Source organism: Mustelus asterias, unplaced genomic scaffold, assembly GCF_964213995.1.
Source record: "Mustelus asterias unplaced genomic scaffold, sMusAst1.hap1.1 HAP1_SCAFFOLD_1899, whole genome shotgun sequence".
Lineage (NCBI taxonomy): Eukaryota > Metazoa > Chordata > Chondrichthyes > Carcharhiniformes > Triakidae > Mustelus > Mustelus asterias.
The window spans coordinates 1-24,827 of NW_027591844.1; the positions used below are offsets into that span (position 1 = coordinate 1).

Genomic DNA, 24,827 nt, shown 5'->3' on the forward strand with positions numbered 1-24,827 from the left:
TCACCACCCTCTGGGTGAAGACATTTTTCCTCATCTCTGTCCTAAATGATTTAGCCTGTATTCTTAAATTGTGATCCATGGTTCTGTACGCCGCCTCAAAAAATCCCTGAGTTGCCACACTCTGGCGCCTGTTTAGGTACACCGAGGGAGAATTTAGCATGGCCAATGCACGTCTTTCGGATTATGGGAGGAAACCGGAGCACCCGGAGGAAACCCACGTAGACACGGGTTTCTATGAGATTCCCCCCCCCACCCTCATTCTTCTGAACTCTGGTGAATATAATCCTAACCGACTCAATCTCACCTTGGGAGTCAGTCCCACCATCCAAGGAATCAGCCTGGTAAACCTCCGCTCTACAGCAAGAACGTCCTTCCTCAGATAAGGAGACAAAAGCTGCACGCAATATTCCAGGTGTGGTCCCACCAAGGCCCCATATATATGCAACCAGACACCCCTGCCCCGTACTCTAATCCTCTCGCTATGAAGGCCAACATTCCATTTGCCTTTTTCACCGCCTGCTGCACCTGCATGCTTAACTTCAGCGACTGGTGCATGAGGACACCCAGGTCTCATTTCACATTCCTTTCTCCTAATTTATGGCCTTTCAGATAGTAATCTGCCTTCCGTTTTTGCTCCCAAAGTGGATAACCTCACATTTCTCCAAATTATACTGCATCTGCTGTTCATTTGCCCACTCACTCAACTTGTCCACATCACACTGAAGCATCTCTCCATCTTCCTCACAGCTCACCCAGCTTTGTGTCATCTGCAGATTTGGAGATATTACATTTAGTTCCCTCGTCTAAATCATTAATTTATATGTAGTGAATAGCTGGGGCCCCAGCACTGATCCCTGCGGTACCCCACTAATCACTGCCTGCCATTTGGAAAAAGACCTGTTTATTTCCTACTCTTTGTTTCCTGACTGCCAACCAGTTTTCTATCCATCTCAATCCACTACCCAATCCCATGCACTTTAATTTCACACACTGATCTCTTATGTGGGACCTTATCTGAAAGTTCAAATAAACCACATCCACTGGCTGCCCCTCATCAACTCTACTAGTTACATCCTTGAAGAATTCCAGTAGATTTGTCAAGCATGATTCCCCTCGTGTAAATCCATCTGACTCTGTCCTGTCCAGCCGCTGTTTACCAAGTGCTCTGCTATTAAATCCTCCCCCACTACCGACGTCAGGCTGACTGGTCTATAATTCCCTGTTCTCTCTCTGCCTCCCTTTTTAAATAGTGGGGTTACATTAGCTACCCTCCAATCCATAGGAACTGTCCCAAAGGCTATAGAACCTTGGAAGATGAATACCAATATACCCACTATTTCTCAGACCATTTCCTTAAGTACTCCGGGGTGTAGATTATCGGGCCCTGGGGATTTATCAGCCTTCAATCTCAATTTCCCCAACACCATTTCTCTACTAATATTAATTTCCTTCCGTTCCTCCCTCTCCCTAGACCCTGTGTTCCCCAACTTTTCTGGTACGTTATTCGTGTCCTCCTTTGTGAAGACAGAACCAGAGTATGTATTTAGTTGGTCAGCCATTTCTTTGTTCCCCATTATAAATTCCCCTGTTTCTGACTGTAAAGGACCTAGTTTGTCGTTAACAATCTTTTTCATCTCACACACCTAATAGAAACTTTTACGGTCAATGTTTATGTTCCCCGCGAGCTTACTCTCGTACTCTATTTTCCCCTTATTAATTAGTCCCTTTGCTGAATTATAAACTGTCCCAATCCTCAGGTCTACAGTTTTTCTGGATCATTTGTATGCCTCTCCCTTGGACCTTTAACTATCTCTAATTTCCCTTGTAAGCCTTAGTTTGGCCACCTTTCCAGTTTTATTTTTGTGCCAGACTGGATTAAATAATCATTCTTTGAATGTTTGCCGTTGCCGATCCACCATCGTCCCCTTAAATAACATTTCCCAATCTATCAAAGCCAACTTGTGCCTCATATTCATCGTAGTTTCCTTTATTAAGATTCAGGACCCTAGTCTCAAAATCAACTACCTCACTGTCCACCTTGATGAAGAATTCTATCGTGTTATAGGGGATGAAGTAACAATTTGACTTTATCGTCACCACTTGCTAAGCAGCTCAGAGAGGTCAGCCCCCCTGGTCCTTTCCAGCAGCCTTTGGGCCAGCCATGGTGCCAGGTGCTTATTGTTCTGAGCTGTGTTTATGTTTCACATTCCCAACAGAAAGCACCACTTTATTCAGCGCACTGCTCACCAAGTGCCTGGAGAAGGACATGTATGCTGTTTGCCGCTATACTCCCCGGAGGAACACCCCACCCCGATTTGTGGCATTGGTCCCACAGGAGGAGGCGCTGGATGATCAGAAAGTGCAGACCATCCCTCCAGGTCAGTGACACTGTCTCTCTCGGATCGCTCACTGACTGGGTGAGTACACTTGATTTGTCTCTCCTTTCTGACTGAGTTATGGTCACACCAGTGCCACAGAATCTCCGGCACCTTTTCTGCCTGACCACATATGATAATTATTCACACACTATTTGTCTATGGAGGGCATCGTAGCTGTTGCCTATCCTACCCCCACTCACCTTCCCCACACACACACACCACATACCACGTGTATACACACACCACATGTGCACACACACACCACACATACACGCACCACACGTACACACACGCACCACACGTACGCACGCACCACACGTACGCATGCACCACACGTACGCACGCACCACACGTACACGCGCGCACCGCACGTACATGCATGCACCGCACGTATGCGCGCACCGCACGTACACACACATATATACACACAGTGGAGCCTGGCTGATTGTGTGCATCTCCAATGCAGAGAGGAACTGAAACCAGATATTTGATTTGATTTATTATTGTCACATTTATTAGTATACAGTAAAAAGTATTGTTTCTTGCGCGCTATACAGACAAAACATACCGTTCATAGAGAAGGAAAGGAGAGAGTGCAGAATGTAGTGTTACAGTCACAGCTCGGGGTGTAGGGAAAGATCAATGTAAGAGAAAGATAGCACCACAGCCTGGGCTTGGACTCAGATGAACTAACTTCAGATTTCTATAGTTCAGAGTTACAGCGGATACATGTTACAGTGGGTGGATGAAAATTGAAGATTACATAATAACTGCTGAGAGGAAATTGATCCAATCTATAAAGGAGAAAAGATTGCAGGGCTGGGGGAAAGAGAAGGCTCTTGAGACGCATTGGATAAGCTCTTTCAAAGAGCTAGTAGAGCCATGATGGGCTGAATGGCTTCTATGCAGTGTCATTCAATGAATCATTTACCATCGCTGTAGCCCTGCATTACATTGGCAGTGCAGTGATTTTAGACGTGGGTCTTCACTTGTGGTTTCCTCCCTGGGAACAGTAACCTGACGATAGGCAGAGTTTTTTAAGCGATGTTGATTGAGGGATGAATACTGGCTGAGACACCAGGGAAAACTCCCCTGCTGCTCTTCAAAACAGGGTCGTTAACATCCATCTCCGAGGGATGTGGGGACCGCAGTTTTCTGTCACGTCTGAAAAGCATTAAAGTACGCAAAGAATTCAAACACCCCACGGAGCTGCAATCACCACTCACACACACACCCAGGGACTTGGGTCAATTCCCAGCTTGGGTCACTGTCTGTGTGGAGTCTGCACGTTCTCCCCGTGTCTGCGTGGGTTTCCTCCGGGTGCTCCGGTTTCCTCCCATAGTCTGAAAGACGTGCGGGTTAGAGTGGATTGGCCATGCTAAATTCTCCCTCAGTGTACCCGAACAGGAGTGTGGCGACTAGGGGATTTTCACAGTAACTTCATTGCAGTGTTAATGTAAACCTACTTGTGACACTGATAAAATAAACTTTGAAACTTTAAACTTTAAAACTTTACTAGTCGTAGCTTTGACCTGATTTCTGCAAAAACGCGAATGTTCATCCCAGGTCATCCCATCAAACGCAACTCCTGAGTCGGGCAGAGTGGACGTGTGAAATGCTCACCGATTCCTGGTACAAACAAAACCTTTCCGTCATTTTCCCATTAGGATTCCACCTGCTTTATTTGCCTTATGCCGACGATGTCAGGAAGATCGGCTTTACGGAGAAGCGAGTGGCCAGCGAGGATCAGATCGAGAAGATGAAATCAGTGGTGCAGAAGCTCCGGTTTAAATACAGGTCAGTCAGAGGTTCCAGCGATACTTTCTGCGCCTTTAGGGGATCACTGTCTGTGCGGAGAGTCTGCACGTTCTCCCCGTGTCGGCATGGGTTTCTTCCGGGTTCCTCCCACAGTCTGAAAGGTGTGCGGGATTGGCCGTGCTAAATTGCCCCTCAGTGACCCAGATGTGTAGATTAGAGGGACTAGCGGGGTAAATACATTGGGTTACGGGGATAGGACCTGGGGTGGGATTGTTGTCGGTGCAGACTCGATGGGCTGAATGGCCTCCTCCTGCACTGTAGGATTTCTATGATTTCCCCTGTGCAGATGAACAGGAAATTTCTGCAAATTCTCCTTAAAATAAAATGGTGACCATTTCTATCCCTCTGGATTAGGCCTGAGAGCTTTGAGAATCCGGTTATTCAGCGGCATTTCCGTAATCTGGAGGCACTGGCCCTCGATTTGAAGGAACCGGAAGAAGTTGAAGATTTGACACGTGAGTATCCTGCTGTACAGCTCGTACCCACTGCCCAGCAGCAAAAGGAATTAATTTGATTTGATTTATTATTGTCACATGTATTAACATACAGTGAAAAGTATTGTTTCTTGCGGACTATACAGACAAAGCATACCATTCAGAGAGAAGGAAAGGAGAGAGTGCAGAATGTAGTGTTACAGTCATAGCTAGGGTGTAGAGAAAGATCAACTTAATGCGAGGTCGGTCCATTCAAAAGTCTGACAGCAGCAGGAAAGAAGGGTGGGTACTGGTAGACAGGAAGGTGGGTTGAAGTGTGTCTACTTCAATGCAAGGAGCATCCGGAACAAGGTAGATGAACTTGGGGCGTGGATTGGTACTTGGGACTACGATGTTGTGGCCATTACGGAGACGTGGGTAGAAAAAGGACAGGAATGGTTGGTGGACGTTCCGGGGTATAGATGTTTCACTAAGTGTAGGGAAGCTGGTAAAAGAGGTGGAGGAGTGGCATTGTTAATCAAGGATAGTTTAACGGCTGCGGAAAGGCACTTCATGGGGGATCTGCACACTGAGGTAATATGGGCTGAAGTTAGAAATAGGAAAGGAGCGGTCACGTTGCTAGGAGTTTACTATAGGCCCCCAAATAGTAATAGAGATGTGGAGGAAGAAATTGCTAAGCAGATTATGGATATGTGTGGGGGTCACAGGGTAGTTGTCATGGGGGACTTTAACTTTCCAAATATTGATTGGAACCTTTGTAGGTCAAATAGTTTGGATGGGGCAGTTTTTGTGCAGTGTGTGCGGGAGGGTTTCCTGACACAATATGTGGATGGGCCGACTAGAGGTGAGGCCACATTGGATTTGGTACTGGGAAATGAACCGGGCCAAGTGTTCGATTTGGTTGTGGGAGAGCAATTTGGAGATAGTGACCACAATTCGGTGTCTTTTGTTATTGCAATGGAGAGGGATAGGGCCGTACGGCAGGGCAAGGTTTACAATTGGGGGAGGGGTAATTATGATGCGATTAGGCAAGAATTAGGGGGCATAAGTTGGGAACAGAAACTGTCAGAGAAAGGAACTAATGAAAAGTGGAACATTTCAAGGAACAAATACTGGATGTCCTTGATAGGTATGTTCCTGTCAGGCAGGGAGGAAATGGCCGAGTGAGGGAACCATGGTTCACGAAAGAGGTGGAATGTCTTGTGAAAAGGAAGAGGGAAGCTTATGTAGGGATGAGGAAACAAGGTTCAGATGGCTCGATTGAGCGTTACAAGTTAGCAAGGAATGAGCTGAAAAAGGGGCTTAGGAGAGCTAGGAGGGGACATGAGAAGTCCTTGGCGGGTCGGATCAAGGAAAACCCCAAGTCTTTTTACTCTTATGTGAGGAATAAAAGAACGACCAGGGTGAGGTTAGGGCCGGTCAAGGACAGTAGTGGGAACTTGTGTATGGAGGCAGGAGAGATAGGCGAGGTGATGAATGAATACTTTTCTTCAGTGTTCACCAAGGAGAGGGGCCATGTTTTTGAGGAAGAGAAGGTGTTACAGGCTAATAGGCTGGAGGAAATAGATGTTCGGAGGGAGGATGTCTTGGCAGTTTTGAGTAAACTGAAGGTCGATAAGTCCCCTGGGCCTGATGAAATGTATCCTAGGATTCTGTGGGAGGCAAGGGATGAGATTGCAGAGCCTTTGGCGTTGATCTTTGGGTCCTCGCTGTCCACGGGGATGGTGCCAGAGGACTGGAGAATGGCGAATGTTGTTCCTCTGTTTAAGAAAGGGAATAGAAATGACCCTGGTAATTATAGACCGGTTAGTCTTACTTCGGTGGTTGGTAAATTGATGGAAAGGGTCCTTAGGGATGGGATTTACGACCATTTAGAAAGATGCGGATTAATCCGAGATAGTCAGCACGGATTCGTGAAGGGCAAGTCGTGCCTCACAAATTTGATAGAATTTTTTGAGGAGGTAACTAAGTGTGTTGATGAAGGTAGGGCAGTTGATGTCATATACATGGATTTTAGTAAGGCGTTTGATAAGGTCCCCCATGGTCGGCTTATGATGAAAGTGAGGAGGTGTGGGATAGAGGGAAAGTTGGCCGATTGGATAGGTAACTGGCTGTCTGACCGAAGACAGAGGGTGGTGGTCGATGGAAAATTTTCGGATTGGAGGCAGGTTGCTAGCGGTGTGCCGCAGGGATCAGTGCTTGGTCCTCTGCTCTTTGTGATTTTTATTAATGACTTAGAGGAGGGGGCTGAAGGGTGGATCAGTAAATTTGCTGATGACACCAAGATTGGTGGAGTAGTGGATGAGGTGGAGGGCTGTTGTAGGCTGCAAAGAGACATAGATAGGATGCAAAGCTGGGCTGAAAAATGGCAAATGGAGTTTAACCCTGATAAATGTGAGGTGATTCATTTTGGTAGGACTAATTTAAATGTGGATTACAGGGTCAAAGGTAGGGTTCTGAAGACTGTGGAGGAACAGAGAGATCTTGGGGTCCATATCCACAGATCTCTAAAGGTTGCCACTCAAGTGGATAGAGCTGTGAAGAAGGCCTATAGTGTGTTAGCTTTTATTAGCAGGGGGTTGGAGTTTAAGAGCCGTGGGGTTATGCTGCAACTGTACAGGACCTTGGTGAGACCACATTTGGAATATTGTGTGCAGTTCTGGTCACCTCACTATAAGAAGGATGTGGAAGCGCTGGAAAGAGTGCAGAGGAGATTTACCAGGATGCTGCCTGGTTTGGAGGGTAGGTCATATGAGGAAAGGTTGAGGGAGCTAGGGCTGTTCTCTCTGGAGCGGAGGAGGCTGAGGGGAGACTTAATAGAGGTGTATAAAATGATGAAGGGGATAGATAGAGTGAACGTTCAAAGACTATTTCCTCGGGTGGATGGAGCTATTACAAGGGGGCATAACTATAGGGTTCGTGGTGGGAGATACAGGACGGATATCAGAGGTAGGTTCTTTACGCAGAGAGTGGTTGGGGTGTGGAATGGACTGCCTGCAGTGATAGTGGAGTCAGACACTTTAGGAACATTTAAGCGGTTATTGGATAGGCACATGGAGCACACCAGGAGGATAGGGAGTGGGATAGCTTGATCTTGGTTTCAGATAAAGCTCGGCACAACATCGTGGGCCGAAGGGCCTGTTCTGTGCTGTACTGTTCTATGTTCTATGTTCTAAGCTGTTCTTGAGTCGGTTGGTACGTGACCTCAGACTTTTTCCCGACAGAAGAAGGTGGAAGAGAGAATGTCCGAGGTGCGTGGGGTCCATGATTATGATAAGGAATGATAGTGATTATGATAAGATAGTGATTGTAAAGACTAAAAAAGCCCAGCTTTCACACGTAGTCTGTAACAGAGCAGTATATCGGGAATATTTCCCATTGGATTCAGGGCCCCGGGGCGGGTATAAATATTGGCTAATTGTTGAATCCAGTTGTAATGCTCCCTGGGGGGCAGAGAGGGGTTGCTGGGGGCATGAAGAGGGGAGAAATATGGCAAAGTGGGGGGGGGGGTTAGGGTGGGGGAGCTGGGGGATGCGGAGAGGAGAGTCAGTGTATCAGCAAATGCATACTGTGGCAATTCCAGTAATTGCCTTATTGAAGACAGGCGATGGTTATTGACTCAACCTCTGAAAGAGTATAAATGGACACAGCAGGAACAGATACTGTGGGGGAATCAGAGGAGCTTGTATCTGTACTGAGCTGTATGTAGAATAAACTTGCTGAAGGAAAAAGACCAGCTGCTGTATTATTCCTCCACTGCTAATAAGAGGGAGCTCGGGGGGGTGGGGTGGGGGGGTGCAGAGCTCAGGGGAGGGGGGTGGGGCAGAGCTGGGGGAAGGAGCAGATAGGGGGGAGAGAGGGGGAGCTGGGGGGAGAGGGGGAGCTGGCAGGGAAAGGGAGAGCTGGCTGGGGAGGGGGAGCTGGGGGTGTTGAGCTCCAGCTGACGAAGGGGCAGCGCTCCGAAAGCTAGTGGCATTTGCTACCAAATAAACTTGTTGGACTTTAACCTGGTGTTGTTAAACTTCTTACCGTGTTGGAGAAGGGCAGCTGAGGGGAGTGGGGGACAGAGAGAGAGGGGGTGCTGGGGAAGAGAGAGGGGATGCTGGGGAAGAGAGAGGGGTTGCTGGGGGAGAGAGAGGGGTTGCTGGGGAAGAGAGAGGGGGTGCCGGGGAAGAGAGAGGGGGTGCTGGGGAAGAGAGAGGGGGTGCTGGGGAAGAGAGAGGGGGTGCTGGGGAAGAGAGAGGGGGTGCTGGGGAAGAGAGAGGGGGTGCTGGGGAAGAGAGAGGAGGTGCTGGGGAAGAGAGAGAGGGGGTGCTGGGGAAGAGAGAGGGGGTGCTGGGGAAGAGAGAGGGGGTGCTGGGGAAGAGAGAGGGGGTGCTGGGGAAGAGAGAGGGGGTGCTAGGGAAGAGAGAGGGGGTGCTGGGGAAGAGAGAGGGGATGCTGGGGAAGAGAGAGGGGGTGCTGGGGAAGAGAGAGGGGGTGCTGGGGGAGGGAGAGGGGTTGCTGGGGAAGGGAGAGAGGGGGGCTGGGGGAGGGAGAGAGGGGGTGCTGGGGGAGGGAGAGAGGGGGTGCTGGGGAAGAGAGAGGGGGTGCTGGGGAAGAGAGAGGGGGTGCTGGGGAAGAGAGAGGGGGTGCTGGGGAAGAGAGAGGGGGTGCTGGGGAAGAGAGAGGGGGTGCTGGGGAAGAGAGAGGGGTGCTGGGGAAGAGAGATTGGGTGCTGGGGAAGAGAGAGGGGTTGCTGGGGAAGAGAGAGGGGTTGCTGGGGGAGGGAGAGGGGGTGCTGGGGGAGGGAGAGGGGGTGCTGGGGGAGGGAGAGGGGGTGCTGGGGGAGGGAGAGGGGGTGCTGGGGAAGAGAGAGGGGGGTGCTGGGGAAGAGAGAGGGGGGTGCTGGGGGAGGGAGAGAGGGGGTGCTGGGGAAGGGAGAGAGGGGGAGCTGTGGGGGGGGAGAGAGGGGGTTGCTGTGGGGGGAGAGGGGGAGCTGGAGGAGAAGGAGGAGAGGGGAAGCTGCGGGGAGGGGGAGGGAGAGAGGGGGAGCTAGGGTTGGAGAGGGGGAGCTGGGAGGGGGGAGCTTGGGGGGAGGGAGAATTGGGGTGGAGAGGGGGGGAGTTGAGGGTGGAGATGGGGAGTGGGGGTGGGGAGAGGGTGGAAGTATACTGTGAAAGGTCTGACACTGGGAAGTTGCGAAGAACAAAGGGACCTTGGCGCGTTTGTCCATAGATCTCTGAAGGCGGAAAGGCAGGTTAATAGGGTGGTGAAAAAGGCATATGGCACACTCGCCTTTATGAGTCGGGGTATAGATCACAAAGCAGAGAGGTCATGATGGAGTTGTATAGAACTTTGGTGAGGCCACAGTTGGAGCACTGTGTGCAGTTCTCGTCGCCATATTATAGGAAGGATGTGATTGCACTGGAGGGGGTGCAGAGGAGATTCACCAGGATGCTGCCTGGGACGGAACATTTAAGTTATGAAGAGAGTTTGGATTGGCTTGGGGTTGTTCTCTCTGGAGCGGAGAAGACTGAGGGGTGACCTGATCGAGGTGTTCAAGATTATGAGGGGCATGGACAGGGTGGATGGGGAGCAGCTGTTCCCCTTAGTTGAAGGGTCAGTTACGAGGGGACAAAAGTTAAAAGTGAGGGGTGGGAGGTTTTGGGGGGATTTGAGGGAAAAGTTTTTTCCCCAGAGGGTGGTGAGGGTCTGGAATGCGCTGCCTGGGAGGGTGGTGGAGGCGGGATGCCTCACATCCTTTAAAAAGTACCTGGATGAGCACTTGGCATGTCATAACATTCAGGGCTATGGGCCAAGTGCTGGTAAGTGGGATTAGGTGGGCAGGTCAGGGCATTTCATGCATCAGTGCAGATTTGGTGGGCCGAAGGGCCTCTTCTGCACTGGAGGATTCTGTGATTCTGAGCTGGGGGGCAGAGATGGGGAGCTGGGGGGCAGAGAGGGGGAGCTGGGGGGCAGAGAGGGGGAGCTGGGGGGCAGAGAGGGGGAGCTGGGGGGCAGAGAGGGGGAGCTGGGGGGCAGAGAGGGGGAGCTGGGGGGCAGAGAGGGGGAGCTGGGGGGCAGAGAGGGGGAGCTGGGGGGCAGAGAGGGGGAGCTGGGGGGCAGAGAGGGGGAGCTGGGGGGCAGAGAGGGGGAGCTGGGGGGCAGAGAGGGGGAGCTGGGGGGCAGAGAGGGGGAGCTGGGGGGCAGAGAGGGGGAGCTGGGGGGCAGAGAGGGGGAGCTGGGGGGCAGAGAGGGGGAGCTGGGGGGCAGAGAGGGGGAGCTGGGGGGCAGAGAGGGGGAGCTGGGGGGCAGAGAGGGGGAGCTGGGGGGCAGAGAGGGGGAGCTGGGGGACAGAGAGGGGGAGCTGGGGGGCAGAGAAGGGGAGCTGGGGGAGAGAGAGGGAACCGGGGGGAGAGGGGGAGCCAATGGGGTGCTGTGGGGGAGGAGGAAAGGTAGAGAGGTGGAGAAGGGGGGCTGGAGAGGGAAAGCCGCGGGAGGGGAACAGGGGGAGAGGGGGGGATGCTGTGGGGGAGGGGGGGGGAGAGGAAGCTGGAGAGGTGCAAATAAATGACTTTGATAGAGGAGCGTAATAGGGGAAATCGTCTTTTCCCCACACAGTGCCAAAGAATGATGTTATGGACAGGAGAATCGGACAGCTGGCAGAGGAGTTCCTGGAGCTGGTTTATCCCCCGGGCTATAACACAGGTGCAAAGAGCCAACAGAAGAGGAAGCTCAGTGAGTACTGCGGCAAGGGGAGCAAATTAAACGTTGTGTCAGTAAATGCTTCGCGTGGGATACAAGTGAGCCACACGGACACGGAAATCTCTGCTCAATTCTCTCAGAACTGAACCAGCTGGTCGCCAAAAGAAACAAAGAATTGCATTTCTTTAGCGCCTTTCCTCAGGACATTGTAAAACACTACAGTCAGTGAAGTGTAGTGGCCGCTGTAATTTATTACAACCCTGTTAGGAACATTTATAGAGAATTAACTGACCATAATTACCTGACAGAACTCGATTTCAACTTTTTCAAATAAAAACATACTTTATTGTATTTTAGACTTAAACAAAGCACTATTAACTCAACACTGCAGTTTATCATTCCTCATGCCTGTGAACTCAGTTCAACTTTGTGCTCCCTGCCCAAGAATTCCCCTATACGTGGCAAGAATATTGAAGGTGCATTCACTTCTGTAGAAACCAGCCCGTGAGGTATGCCATAGCCCTCCAGAATTCACTTTATTGTTCCTCCCTGTTAGTTATTTCCTGAGGAAAGATTTTATGGGGATCCTGCCCATTGATTTTTGGCAAAGCAACCTTCCAACCTTGATTTAACATCACACGACTGTGGAGGTTCAGCTCCTTGTTCTGGTGGCTGGCAGGTACCCAACTTGCTCCTCAGAGCTTCCAAGCAATTCTGTTGACTGCTTTCGGCCTCAGGGTTCTGGGGTGGACCACTGTAGATAATCCAGGGAACAAATAGCTGTTTTATTATACAGGACAGATGCAAGAATATCAAATTTCAAAGAGCAGCAATTAAAGATTATCAGTCGGGCTCGTAATGTGGCCCATTTACGCCTGCTAGAAATTACGTGTATTCATATGGAGGGACCTGTCCTCTACAGGCAAAAGGAACATGTCCAGGCACTGCCTTTTTTAATTAAATGTAAGCATGGGGAGGGGGGGGGTCAATAGTTCCCTAACGCACCCACCATGGCAATACCTCAACCAATCAAAATCGATATGCTGACCAATCAGCACCCTTTTTTTGGGGGAGTATAAATTGTTACTCCCTTTGAAATTTGGCATTCTTGTGTCTGTCCTGATGAGTGCAAGATGAAAAGCTTCGACAGCACGCCTCTGTTTTTGCAGCGGTATTCAAATCCAGAGGGAAAATGTGGGTTCAAATGCCCACCATGACTGTCTGAGAATTCTAAGCTAGTGTTTGTTTTTTAAAAGCTTGATCAATATAAAGTAGCTCCCGGTAAAAGTGACCCCAAAGCCTGTCAGAAAAATCCAACGACCGAGCTCATGTCTATTATGGAAGGGGGTGGCACGGTGGCACAGTGGTTAGCACTGCTGCCTCACAGCGCCAGGGACCCGGGTTCGATTCCTGACTTGGGTCACTCTCTGTGCAGAGTCTGCACGTTCTCCCCGTGTCTGCTTGGGTTTCCTCCGGGTACTCCGGTTTCCTCCTACAGTCCCGAAAGACGTGCTGGTTAGGGTGCATTGGCCATGCTAAATTCTCCCTCAGTGTTACCCGAACAGGCGCTGGAGTGTGGCGACTAGGGGATTTTCACAGTAACTTCATTGCAGTGTTAATGTCAGCCTACTTGTGACGAATAAATAAACTTTAAACTTGCTGTCTTTACCAGCCTGTCCTCCTGTTGATTCCAGTCCCAATGTGGCTGACAGTTGAACGTTCTCTGAATTAACTTGGCAAGTCCCACGCAAAACTGCCCTATTCATGGCAACTAAATGCCAGCGATGCCCGCTCCTCCAGAATGACGATTGTTTTACTGTCCCTTATTAACAATGAACAGGTGTAAAGTAAATTTAAAAGTAAAGTTTATTTATTAGTGTCGCAAGTAAGACTTACATTGACACCGCAGTGACGTTACTGTGAAAATCCCCTAGTTGCCACACTCCGGTGCCTGTTCGGGTAACACTGAGGGAGAACTTAGCACGGCCAATGCATCTAACCAGCATGTCTTTCAGACTGTGGGAGGAAACCGGAGCACCCAGAGGAAACCCACGCAGACACGGGGAGGACGTGCAGACTCCACACAGACAGTGACCCGAGCCATAATTAACTGAAGTGGAATTGCACGGTGCTGTTTCTTATTAGCCGAATATTCAAGAGTGGGGCCATTGTTTGTCTTCGGTACTTCGGAGATTTGTCACGGTGACTGTCTGAAGAATGAACTGCTGTTCTCTGTGATCAGGCGACGCAGCCGGGGGAGCCGAGAAGAGGCCAAACGTGGAGGTGTCGCTGGGGAAGGAGGTGGTCAGGCAGTACCTGCGGAGCGGGACGCTGGGCAAGCTGACCGTGCCGGTGCTCAAGGAGGTCTGTAAACAGTACGGGCTGAGGGGCAGCAAGAAGCAGGAGCTGATCGACGCCATCACCGGTCACTTCGCTGAGAACTGACCGCGGTGGAATTCAGGCCATGGCCTGGGGGGGAGCGGGGGTAGGGCGGGGGGGTGGTGCGGGTCGTGTACGAGCAGCGGAGACTGTCGGGTTTAGCTGGGGAAAAGACCCAACTGGCCTTCCCAACTGAATCAAAACACCACAGGGACCTTCAAACTGTGACCCCCCCCCCCCCCCACCCCAACCCCCGCCCCCCCCCCCCCCCCCGCCCCCACCCCCACCGCAGCGAGCAGCCAGTATCCAAATCAGCTCTGATCCAAATATAACAGAACCAGGACTTGCTCTGACTCCGTGATTCCGACCATCTGCGTAATGAGGAGAGCCCAGACTCTCCTTCCGAGGCCTCCAGGATATACAGGCCACCTCGCTGACAAGGAACTCAGAAATCTGCCCCCGGGATATTTTTGTACCTGTTGAATTTGTCACAAGTTTATTTTGTACTTTGTGTTTTACAGGCCACCTGTAACCGACTCACATCCAACAAAACCCAGTCCTGGGAAAGTCACTGCCACGTCTGAATATTATTTTCCTCCCTGTTATTTTTACCGGGGGGTTGGTGAGGAAGCCCCGGACTTGGTTATGGCAGAAAGGTACCTGTTAACAACCAGCTGGCACCGCCCAAGGGTAGTATACTGATCTTTGGCTGCGCTCTTTACACTTGCCGTTCTAGTGAGTGGAGAGAGAAATAGGCAGCACGGAGCTGCAAAGGTTAACCTAAACATGCAAGATCCATGTGCGGGCTGGGTGGATTGGCCATACTAAATAGCGCCTTAGTGTCAGGGGGATTAGCAGGGTAAATATGTGGGGTAACGGGGATAGGGCTTGGGTGGGATTGTAGTCAGTGCAGACTCGATGGGCCGAATGGCCTCTTTCTGCCCTGAAGGGATTCTATGATTTTTTTTAACAACGGTACAAAGTAATAACGAGGTTTTGGGACCTCGCTTTGATGGGAACAGTTACCGTATCAGATCAGTAATCTCTCGCTGGAAACGGAGGCAGGCCATTCAGCCCCTCGAGCCTGTTCTGGGTGAAGGCAGTCAGGGTTACTCTGAGGTGAAAAGTTCAAATCAAATACAAACCATCTCTTCTCGCATTTCCCTCGCACGCTAACCAACCTTCAATCCTGATTTTGGCTGTCTGTATTTTTATATAAGTGACAAGATTAAAGAGTTTACTGGGGATGATTTTTTTTGGGTACTTCCTGCCTGTTTTGTTGCCGCTCCTGTGTGTTTTTCTTCTCGAAACTCTGTGGCCAGAATTTTCCCGTTCCGCCCGGCACGGGAATCAGAGCGGGCGAGGGGCGGAACGCGAAAAGGTGCGTTGACCTCGGGTGGGATTTTACGGTTTCAGGACGAGTGAGTCTGTAAAATCCCGCCCTTTCTTATTTACTTCCTCTCTCGGACCTCAGAGTCCTGAGATTCCACATCACCATCTCTAGACCACCACCATTGCTCACTCAGTGTTTAATTGAACCAGACTCTGAACATTTTTTTGTAGCTTCCTCAGAGCTCCATCATAGTTGCCTTGAGTTCCACAGCATCACTCTCAGAGCCCCATCGCAGCTGCTTCACAGCATCACTGCAACTCCCTCGCAGCACCCCTGCAGCTCCCTCGCAGCACCACTGCAGCTCCCTTGCAGCATCACTGCAGCTCCCTCTCAGCACCCCTGCAGCTCCCTCGCAGCACCTCTGCAGCTCCCTCTCAGCACCCCTGCAGCTCCCTCACAGCACCCCTGCAGTTCCCTCACAGCACCCCTGCAGTTCCCTCGCAGCACCACTGCAGTTCCCTCGCAGCACCTCTGCAGCTCCCTCTCAGCACCACTGCAGCTCCCTCGCAGCACCACTGCAGCTCCCTCACGGCACTGCCTGCAGCTGCTTCACAGCACCACTGAAGCTCTCTCTCAGCACCACTGCAGCTCCCTCGCAGAACCACTGCAGCTCCCTCACGGCACTGCCTGCAGCTGCTTCACAGCACCACTGCAGCTCCCTCTCAGCACCACTGCAGCTCCCTCTCAGCCACACTGCAGCTCCCTCGCGGCACCACTGCAGCTCCCTCACGGCACCACCTGCAGCTCCCTCGCAGCACCTCTGCAGCTTCCTCCTTCTAGTTCCATAGTAATGATGTTCACCTCCTATATTGAGGACAAGACATGCAGCCGCTGGTGATTATACCCGAGCAACGAGTCTGGCTCCCAGGAGGAAATCTTCCATTTATATGTTTCTAAGATAACTGTTTAAAGAAGCGGTTGTGTACGGGTCAGGACTTCATAATATCAAGAAGTTAAAATAATTCACTGTTTTGTTGAAGTAAAATATTTGAGAATCTGTTTCTGTTTTTCTGATACGGCTATTGTTGGGAAATTGGGATTTACCCAGCGGCAGCTGGATTCAGTGTCACGACAGTGAGGGGCAAACTCCGCCCAGTGTGATTCTGAAGCTCCATTATCATGAGAATCATAGAATCCCTACAGTGCAGAAGGCCATTCGGCCCATCGAGTCTGCACCGACAACAATCCCACCCAGGTCCTATCCCCATAACCCCACATATTTACCCTGCTAGTCCCCCTGACACTAAGGGGCAATTTAGCACGGCCAATCCACCTACCCCATACATCTTTGGAGTGTGGGAGGAAACTGGAGCACCCGGAGGAAACCCACGCAGACACAGGGAGAATGTGCAAACTGCACACAGACAATGACCCAAGCCAGGAATCGAACTCAGGTCCCTGGCGTTGTGAGGCAGCAGTGCCAACCACTGTGCCCATCGTGGCATTTATCTGGCATATCTGAGGGAGGGGGTTATTCGCTCCAGGCTCACCAGTATTAATTTATCGCACTCTCACTTTGGGACTGGAGTCTGCTGACAGAACCCTGCTCCAGGGTTTGGGCACATTAGGCTGGCACTGCAGGGCGATACCAGGGGGATGCTGCATTGTCAATGGTGCCATTCCCCCAATGGAACATCAATTCTGACCATTGTCTGGTTTCAGGGCAGCATCGAGATCTATGATTCAAACACAGTCACCCGGTGGTACACTGGTTGGCACTGCTGCCCCACAGCGCCAGGGACCCGGGTTCAATTCCCAGCCAGGGTTACTGTGTGGAGTTTGCACATTCTCACCATGTCTGCGTGGGTTTCCTCCTACAGTCCAAAGGTCTGCGGGTTAGGTGGATTGGCCATGCTAAATTGTCCCTTAGTTCAGGGGGATTGGCTCGGGTAAATACATGGGGTTATGGGGATTGGGCCTGGATGGGATTGTGGTTGACTCAATGGGCCAAATAGCCTCCTTCTGCATTGTAGGGTTTCTATGATTCATACCCACTGCTGTAAGGAACTTTGAGTGCGACAAAGATGTTAACAGCAGGGGACAAATTCTAGAAAAATGGAGATTTATTAAGCATCAAGGATGTTAAATAAGATGGGCAGTAATTGACACAGGTTTATGTGCCCCTGTTTTAGCTTTGGACAACAGCACACACAAAAACCTGGACTGCTTTTCATGGAGTTGTAGAATCCCTACAGTGCTGAGGGAGGCCATTCCGCCCCCGCCCCCGAGCTTGGACCACAGTGTTTAAACTTATACAGACGTGCTCTCTGACAACGCATAATTAATTGTCAGGCGTGATATTCTCAGTGTCCTACCCAACAGTCCGCCCTCTGCCAACTCCAAAATAAAACCGATTGGTCACTGATACATCTGTGCACAAAATAACGACCATATTCATTTTTATTTATTGATGGGATGTGGGTGTCGCTGGCTAGACTAGCATTTATTGCCCATCCCTAGTTGCCCTTGAGAAGGTGGTGGTGAGCTGCCTTCTTGAATCGCTGCAGTCCCTGTAATGTAGGTACACCTAAAGTGCTGTTAGGGAGGGAGTTTCAGGGTTTGACCCAATGACAGTTAAGGAATGGTGATAGAGTGCAAGTTTGGATGGTGTGTGGTTTGAAGGGGAACTTGCAGGTGGTGATGTTCCCGGGTATCTGCTGTTATCCGAGCTGATTTTGATTTAATTTATGATTGTCACATTATTAGTATACAGTGAAAAGTATTGTTTTTTGCACGCTATACAGACAAAGCATACTGTTCATAGAGAAGGAAAGGAGAAAGTGCAGAATGTAGTGTTACAGTCATAGCTAGGGTGTAGAGAAAGATCAACTTAATGCAAGGTAGGTCCATTCAAAAGTCTGATGGCAGCAGGGAAGAAGCTGTTCTTGAGTCGGTTGGAACGTGACCTCAGACTTTTGTATCATTTTCCCGAAGGAAAAAGGTGGCAGAGTGAATGTCTGGGGCGTGTGGAGTCCTTAATTATGCTGGCTGCTTTTCCAAGGCAGCGGGAAATGTAGACGGAGTCAATGGATGGGAGGGTGGTTTGCATGATGGACTGGGCTACATTCACAACCCTTTGTAGTTTCTTGCGGTCTTGGACAGAGCAGGAGCCATACCAAGCTGTGATACAACCTGAAAGAATGCTTTCTATGGTGCATCTGTAAAAGTTGGTGAGAGTCGTAGCTGACATGCCAAATTTCCTTAGTTTTCTGAGAAAGTAGAGGCGTTGGTGGGGCTTTCTTAACTATAGTGTCGGCATGGGGGGACCAGGACAGGTTGTTGGTGATCTGGACACCTAAAAACTTGAAGCTCTCAACCCTTTCTACTTCATCCCCATTGATGTAGACAGGGGCATGTTCTCCTTTATGCTTCCTGAAGTCGATGACAATCTCCTTCGTTTTGTTGACTTTGAGGGAGAGATTATTGTTGCCGCACCAGTTCACCAGATTCTCTATCTCATTCCTGTACTCTGTCTCGTCATTGTTTGAGATCCGACCCACTATGGTGGTTTCATCAGCAAATTTGAAAATCGAGTTGGAGGACAATTTGGCCGCACAGTCATAGGTGCATAAGGAGTATAGTAGGGGGCTGAGAGCACAGTCTTGTGGGGCACCGGTGTTGAGGATGATCGTGGAGGAGGTGTTATTGCCTATCCTTACTGATTGTGGGCTGTAGGAAGTTCAGGATCCAGTCACAGAGGGAGAAGCTGAGGCCCAGACCACGGAGTTTGGAGATGAGTTTTGCAGGAATAATGGTGTTGGAGGCTGAGCTGTAGTCGATAAATAGGAGTCTGACATAGGTGTCCTTGTTATCTAGGTGTTTCAGGGTTGAGTGCAGGGCCAGGGAGATGGCGTCTGCTGTGGACCTGTTGCAGCGATAGGCAAACTGTAGTGGATCCAGTCAATGGAGTGTCAGTCAAGCGGCTTGCTTTGAGTCCTGAATGGTGACAGGCTTTGAGGAATCGGGAGCTGAGTTCATCGCCACAGCGACTGACCTGCTTTTGTAGATGCAGAACGTGGCTGGTCCAGTTAGGTTTCTGGTCATTAGTGACCCCCTCATGATAATAATGGAGCATTCAGCAATGGTAATATTTGAATGTCAAGGGAAGCAGCTGAGATTCTCTCTCATTGGGAATGGTCACTGGTGCTGGATGTGCAAGTGTTACTGTTAGATTTGCCTCCATGTCCCTTTTCCAGTCTTGTCCATTACTTGGTGCCCCTCAGTGACACCATCTGAAGACATGATGCCAGGCTCCACAATATGCTGATGACATCCAAGTCTACCTCATCACCCCCTCTCGCGACCCCTCCATGGTGTTATCGGACTGAACAACAAAGAACAGTACAGCAAAGGAACAGGCCCTTCAGCCCTCCAAGCCTTCGCCAATCACTTTTACCGATCTAACCAACCGCTTATATCCCTCTATTCCCCGTTTGTTAATGTGTCTATCAAGATAAGTTCAATAAAAAAAATCTGGAATTAAGAATCTACTGATGACCATGAAACTAGAGTCATAGAGGTTTACAGCATGGAAACAGGCCCTTCGGCCCAACTTGTCCATGCCGGGCCACACTTGGAATACTGTGTGCAATTCTGGTCACCCTATTATAGAAAGGATATTATTAAACTAGAAAGAGTGCAGAAAAGATTGACTAGGATGCTACCGGGACTTGATGGATTGAGTTATAAGGAGAGGCTGGATAGACTGGGACTTTTTTCTCTGGGGCGAAGGAGGCTGAGAGGTGATCTTATTAGAGGTCTATAAAATAATGAGGGGCATAGATCAGCTAGTTAGTCAATATCTTTTCCCAAAGGTAGGGGAGTCTAAAACTAGAGGGCATGGGTTTAAGGTGAGAGGGGAGAGATACAAAAGGGCCCAGAGGGGCAATTATTTCACACAGAGGGTGGTGAGTGTCTGGAGCAAGCTGCCAGAGGTAGTAGTAGAGGCAGGTACAATTTTATCTTTTAAAAAGCATTTAGACAGTTACATAGGTACGATGGGTATAGAGGGATATGGGCCAAATGCAGGCAATTGGGATTAGCTTAGGGGTTTTTTAAAAAAAAGGGCAGCATGGACAAATTGGGCCGAAGGGCCTGTTTCCATGCTGTAAACCTCTATGACTCTAGTCCCAATTGCTTGCATTTGGCCCATATCCCTCTAGACCCATCTTACCCATGTAACTGTCTAAACGCTTTTTAAAAGACAAAATTGTACCCGCCTCTACTACTACCTCTGGCAGCTTGTTCCAGACACTCACCACCCTCTGTGAAAAAATTGCCCCTCTGGACACTTTTGTATCTCTCCCCTCTCACCTTAAACCAGTGGTTCCCAAACTTTTTTCACTGGGCCGCACTTTCGGAATAAAAATTTCCTCGCGCCACACCGAATTTTTTATTGATAAGAAATACATTAAAAAAAAACAACTCCTAGCAGTGCTTGATTCATAACATAGAACACAATTACTTTATAATATGATCATGGGACATCCAGAAAGTATAAAACAATGCTTGTTTAAACCATGTTTAACTGTTTCTTTGATTGTCCTTGAATCTTCCCACCACTCTTGCCATCCTCTCTCGCCGCACCAGTGTGGCGCGCCGCACCCTTTGGGAACCACTGCCTTAAACCTATGCCCTATAGTTTTAGACCCCCCTACCTTTGGGAAAAGATATTGACTATCTAGCTGATCTGTGCCCCTCATTATTTTATAGACCTCTATAAGATCACCCCGAAGTCACCTACGCTCCAGAGAAAAAAGTCCCAGTCTATCCAGCCTCTCCTTATAACTCGTCAATTGTTGGAAAAACCCATCTGGTTCACTAATGTCCCTTTAGGGAAGGAAATCTGTCGCCCTTACCCGGTCTGGCCTACATGTGACTCCAGAGCCGCAGCAATGTGGTTGGCTCTCAACTGCCCTCCAAAGGGCAGCGAGGGACGGGCAATAAACGCTGGCAGCCAGTGACGCCCGGGTCCCACAAAGTAAAAAAAAAAGCACAACCTTGTGTGATTTATTTTGTTGTGATGTGTTGGTACAAAGGCCCCAAAAAAGCCCCAGTGTCAGGGTTGAAAAGGGCTCCCTCCAATCCTTTATTATTGTCACAAGTAGGCTTACATTAATACTGCAATGGAGTTACTGTGAAAATCCCCTAGCCGCCACACTCCAGTGCCTGTTCGGGTACACTGAGGGAGAATTTAGCACGGCCAATGCACCCTAACCAGCATGTCTTTCGGTCTGTGGGAGGAAACCGGAGCACCCAGAGGAAACCCACACAGACACGGGGAGTATGTGCAAACGCCACACAGACAGTGGCCCAAGCCGGGAATCGAACCCGGGTCCCGGGTGCTGTGAGGTAGCAGTGCTAACCACTGTGCCACCCCCAAAAATAAGCCAAATTTCAAAAGTCAATCCCCTCATGGTCTGTATCATCCTGGGGAATTGCCCTGGACTAACCCCATAACCTGGTGTTCTGTCTGTGGGAGGGTGCCTGGAACTGAACTCCATGAGGTGTGGCCAGCGTTCTGTGTGAGCGCTGTCGTAATTCCGTGCCCCGGATGGCGCACTCCAAATCCATGAACTTGACCCTGACAACCGCGGATACACACCTCACCATGGTTCAGTTACTGCTCCTGCTAAACATTAGGCTGTATGATTGACTGAAGAATTAAATCCTTTTACAGGAGTCAGTGCCTTCAAGCTGAGTCGTGCTATCGAGGCTGTCGGCGGAAACTTACGGTAATCATTTCTCTTCCCAAAACTGCACTTTGATACATTTTGAAATGACCAATTGGGTTCTGCTCCTGGTGCAGTTGCTGAATGTACCACGTGTTGTGTTGTTAAACTATAAACACGAGTGGGGTGGCTCTGGGGAGGGTGGTTAAAACTGATCTCTGTGCTGCCCATTATTCAGCCTTTACGAGGCCTCTTAAACTCCCAAGATGGTGTCAGTGACATGTGTACACTTGCAATGGGAAGAATGCAGGGCACCATATTTGTAAAGGTATTAGTATCTAGGGGCAGCGAGGTGGCACAGTGGTTAGCCCTGCCACCTCACAGTGCCAGGGACCTGGGTCCAATTCCCAGCTTGGGTCTCTATCTGTGTGGACTCTGCACGTTCTCCCCGTGACTGCGTGGGTTTCCTCCGGGTGCTCTGGTTTCCTCCCACAGTCCAAAAGATGTACTGGTTAGGGTGCATTGTCCGGCCTGGCCAACTCCATTGCAGGGATAGTCATGTCCTCTGCAATTTTCACAGAGTCAGGCCAGGGTTTAACGAGCTGTGGCTCAAAGTGTCTGAGAGGAGTCACAAATCCCAGTGTGTATGAGGGACCTTTGAAAAAGTGAATTTCCAGGGCCCTCTTCATGCCTCTCCCCCCCACCCCCCATGCCACTGTAAGACTCCTGGCATTAAACGCGACTGGGAGACTGAGCAGAGACCATGCAGAGCAGGCTTCCCACTGAATGTCTCCTTCAGCATTCAGACATTGGGTAGATGCAACATGTACTGCAGTAGCAGCTGAGATGTCCGCAGTCAGATGCGACATCACGGTTGCTGAAGGTAGCTATGTATTTTGTGTTGCCGTCATGCTCTGCACAAAACCATGTGCCACATTGGTGCCAGACTCCTCCATGCTCTTTAGCAGACATTCCCCTGTTCCAAGCATTTGGATGTTTACACCCACCAGCCTTCTTCTGAAGCCTGGCCCAGTGAAGACCTCACCTGAGTCCTCAGCAGCAGATCTGATGTCCTCCAGCAAACTGGCATCTATGCTACCCTTGCCCCCTGCCATAGTCCCTGAGCAATAATGCCCAGTGTCTCATCATGTGCAGGTCCGTCTCTGTCCAGATTACCCTGATGGGGCAGTACAGCGGTCAGCACTGCTGCCTCACAGCGCCAGGGACCCGGGTTCGATTCCCAGCTTGGGTCACTGTCTGTGCGTAGTCTGCACGTTCTCTCCGTGTCTGCGTGGGTTTCCTCCCACAGTCCGAAAGACGTGCTGGTTAGGTGCATTGGCCATGCTAAATTCTCCCTCAGTGTACCTGAACAGGTGCTGGAGTATGGCGACTCAGGGATTTTCACAGTAACTTCATTGCAGTGTTAATGTAAGCCTACTTGTGACAAATAAGTAATAATAATCTGGTGGCTGCAAGTGTGTAACCGAGTAGTGCAGCACAGGAATAGGCCCTTCGACACACCAATCCTGTGCTGACAGGTCAAAGAGATGACTGAAAAGGATGTTATAAAGGTGACAGGATCATTAATGTCCTTTGAGTGTTCCTCAGGGTATAAAAGAGAGGGAGGAGACATGAAGAGATTAAGGAATTGGGGCGGCACGGTAGCACAGTGGTTAGCCACTCCTGCCTCACAGCGCCAGGGACCCGGGTTCGATTCCTGGCTTGGGTCACTGTCTGTGTGGAGTCCGCACGTTCTCCCCATGTCTGCGTGGGTTTCCTCCGGGCGCTCCGGTTTCCTCCCACAGTCCAAAGATGTGTGAGTTTGGTTGATTGGCCTTGGTAAATTGACCCTCACGTCAGGGGGATTAGCAGGGTAAATATGTGGGGTTATGGGAATAAGGTGTGGGTGAGATTGTGGTCGGTGCAGACTCAATGGGCCGAGAGGCCTCCATCTGCACTGTAGGGATTCTATGATTCCATGGTGATTCTATGAATTCAGTGAGAAGTCAGCACAATATTATGCAGCTCACATATTCTGATTTAATGAGTATCATTGGCAGGTCACGCACTGTGTCATCTGTGGCTCAGTGGGTAGCACTCTCACCTCTGAGTCAGGAGGATGAGGGTTCAAATCCCACTTGGGGATCTGTGCACAAAGTGCAGGATCACACAGCGGGACACTGCGGAGATGCTGTCAGAGGTGCTGCACAAGCTTTGGTTCAAAATGTTAACCTGAGGCCCCATCTGTCTGCTGGGCTGGATGTGAAATATCCCATGGCATTATTGTGAAGAGCAGTGAGAGAGCTCTCTCCAGTATATCTATACTACAGTCGGCACCGCAAAATCTGGTCATTATCATATTGCTGGGAGCTTGCTGTGCGCAAATTGGGTGTTTTTCACTAAACTACAAATTGACTATTGTTCGGGTCCCGGGTCAGAACCCCAAGGTATATTCTGAAACGAGACGAGACCCCAACAATTTTCTATTTTGATATAAATGTGAGAACAAATAACATTACAGCACAGGAACAGGCCCTTCGGCCCACTAAGCCTGCGCCGATATGCGGTTTCTATTCCCCTGTTTGCCCTCCGGTCATGTGTCTATCAAGATACACCTTGAACGTTGCTAATGTGCCTGCTTCCATCACCTCCACAGGCAGCGAGTTCCAGGCACCCACTACTCTCTGCGTGAAAAACTTCCTCCACACATCTCCCTTAAACTTTCCCCCTCTCACCTTGAACCTGTGCCCCCTTGTAGTCGACCCTTCTACCCTGGGAACAAGCCTCTGACTATCCACCCTATCTGTGCCTCTCATAATTTTGTAGAACTCTATTGGGTCACCCCTCAGCCTCCGTCTTTCCAGAGAAAATAATCCGAGTTGATCCAACCTTTCCTCATACCTAAAACCCTCGAGACCAGGCAACATCCTGGTGAACCTTCTGTGCACCCTCTCCAAAGCATCCACGTCCTTCTGGTAGTGTGGCGACCAGAACTGCACACAATATTCCAAATACGGTCTAACTAGACTTTTAAGAGCTGTAACATAACTTGCCAACTTTTATACTT

At 50.0% G+C, this 24,827-nt stretch overlaps 1 long non-coding RNA gene across 1 annotated transcript; it reads left to right on the forward strand.

Annotated features, from left to right (window-relative positions):
• The first annotated feature begins 4,079 nt into the window (after window positions 1–4,079).
• Window positions 4,080–11,315, forward strand: LOC144488982 (uncharacterized). Its single transcript, XR_013496807.1, has 3 exons — window positions 4,080–4,175; window positions 4,551–4,651; window positions 11,234–11,315. It is a non-coding gene; the product is annotated as an uncharacterized LOC144488982 (long non-coding RNA).
• The last annotated feature ends 13,512 nt before the right edge of the window (window positions 11,316–24,827 follow it).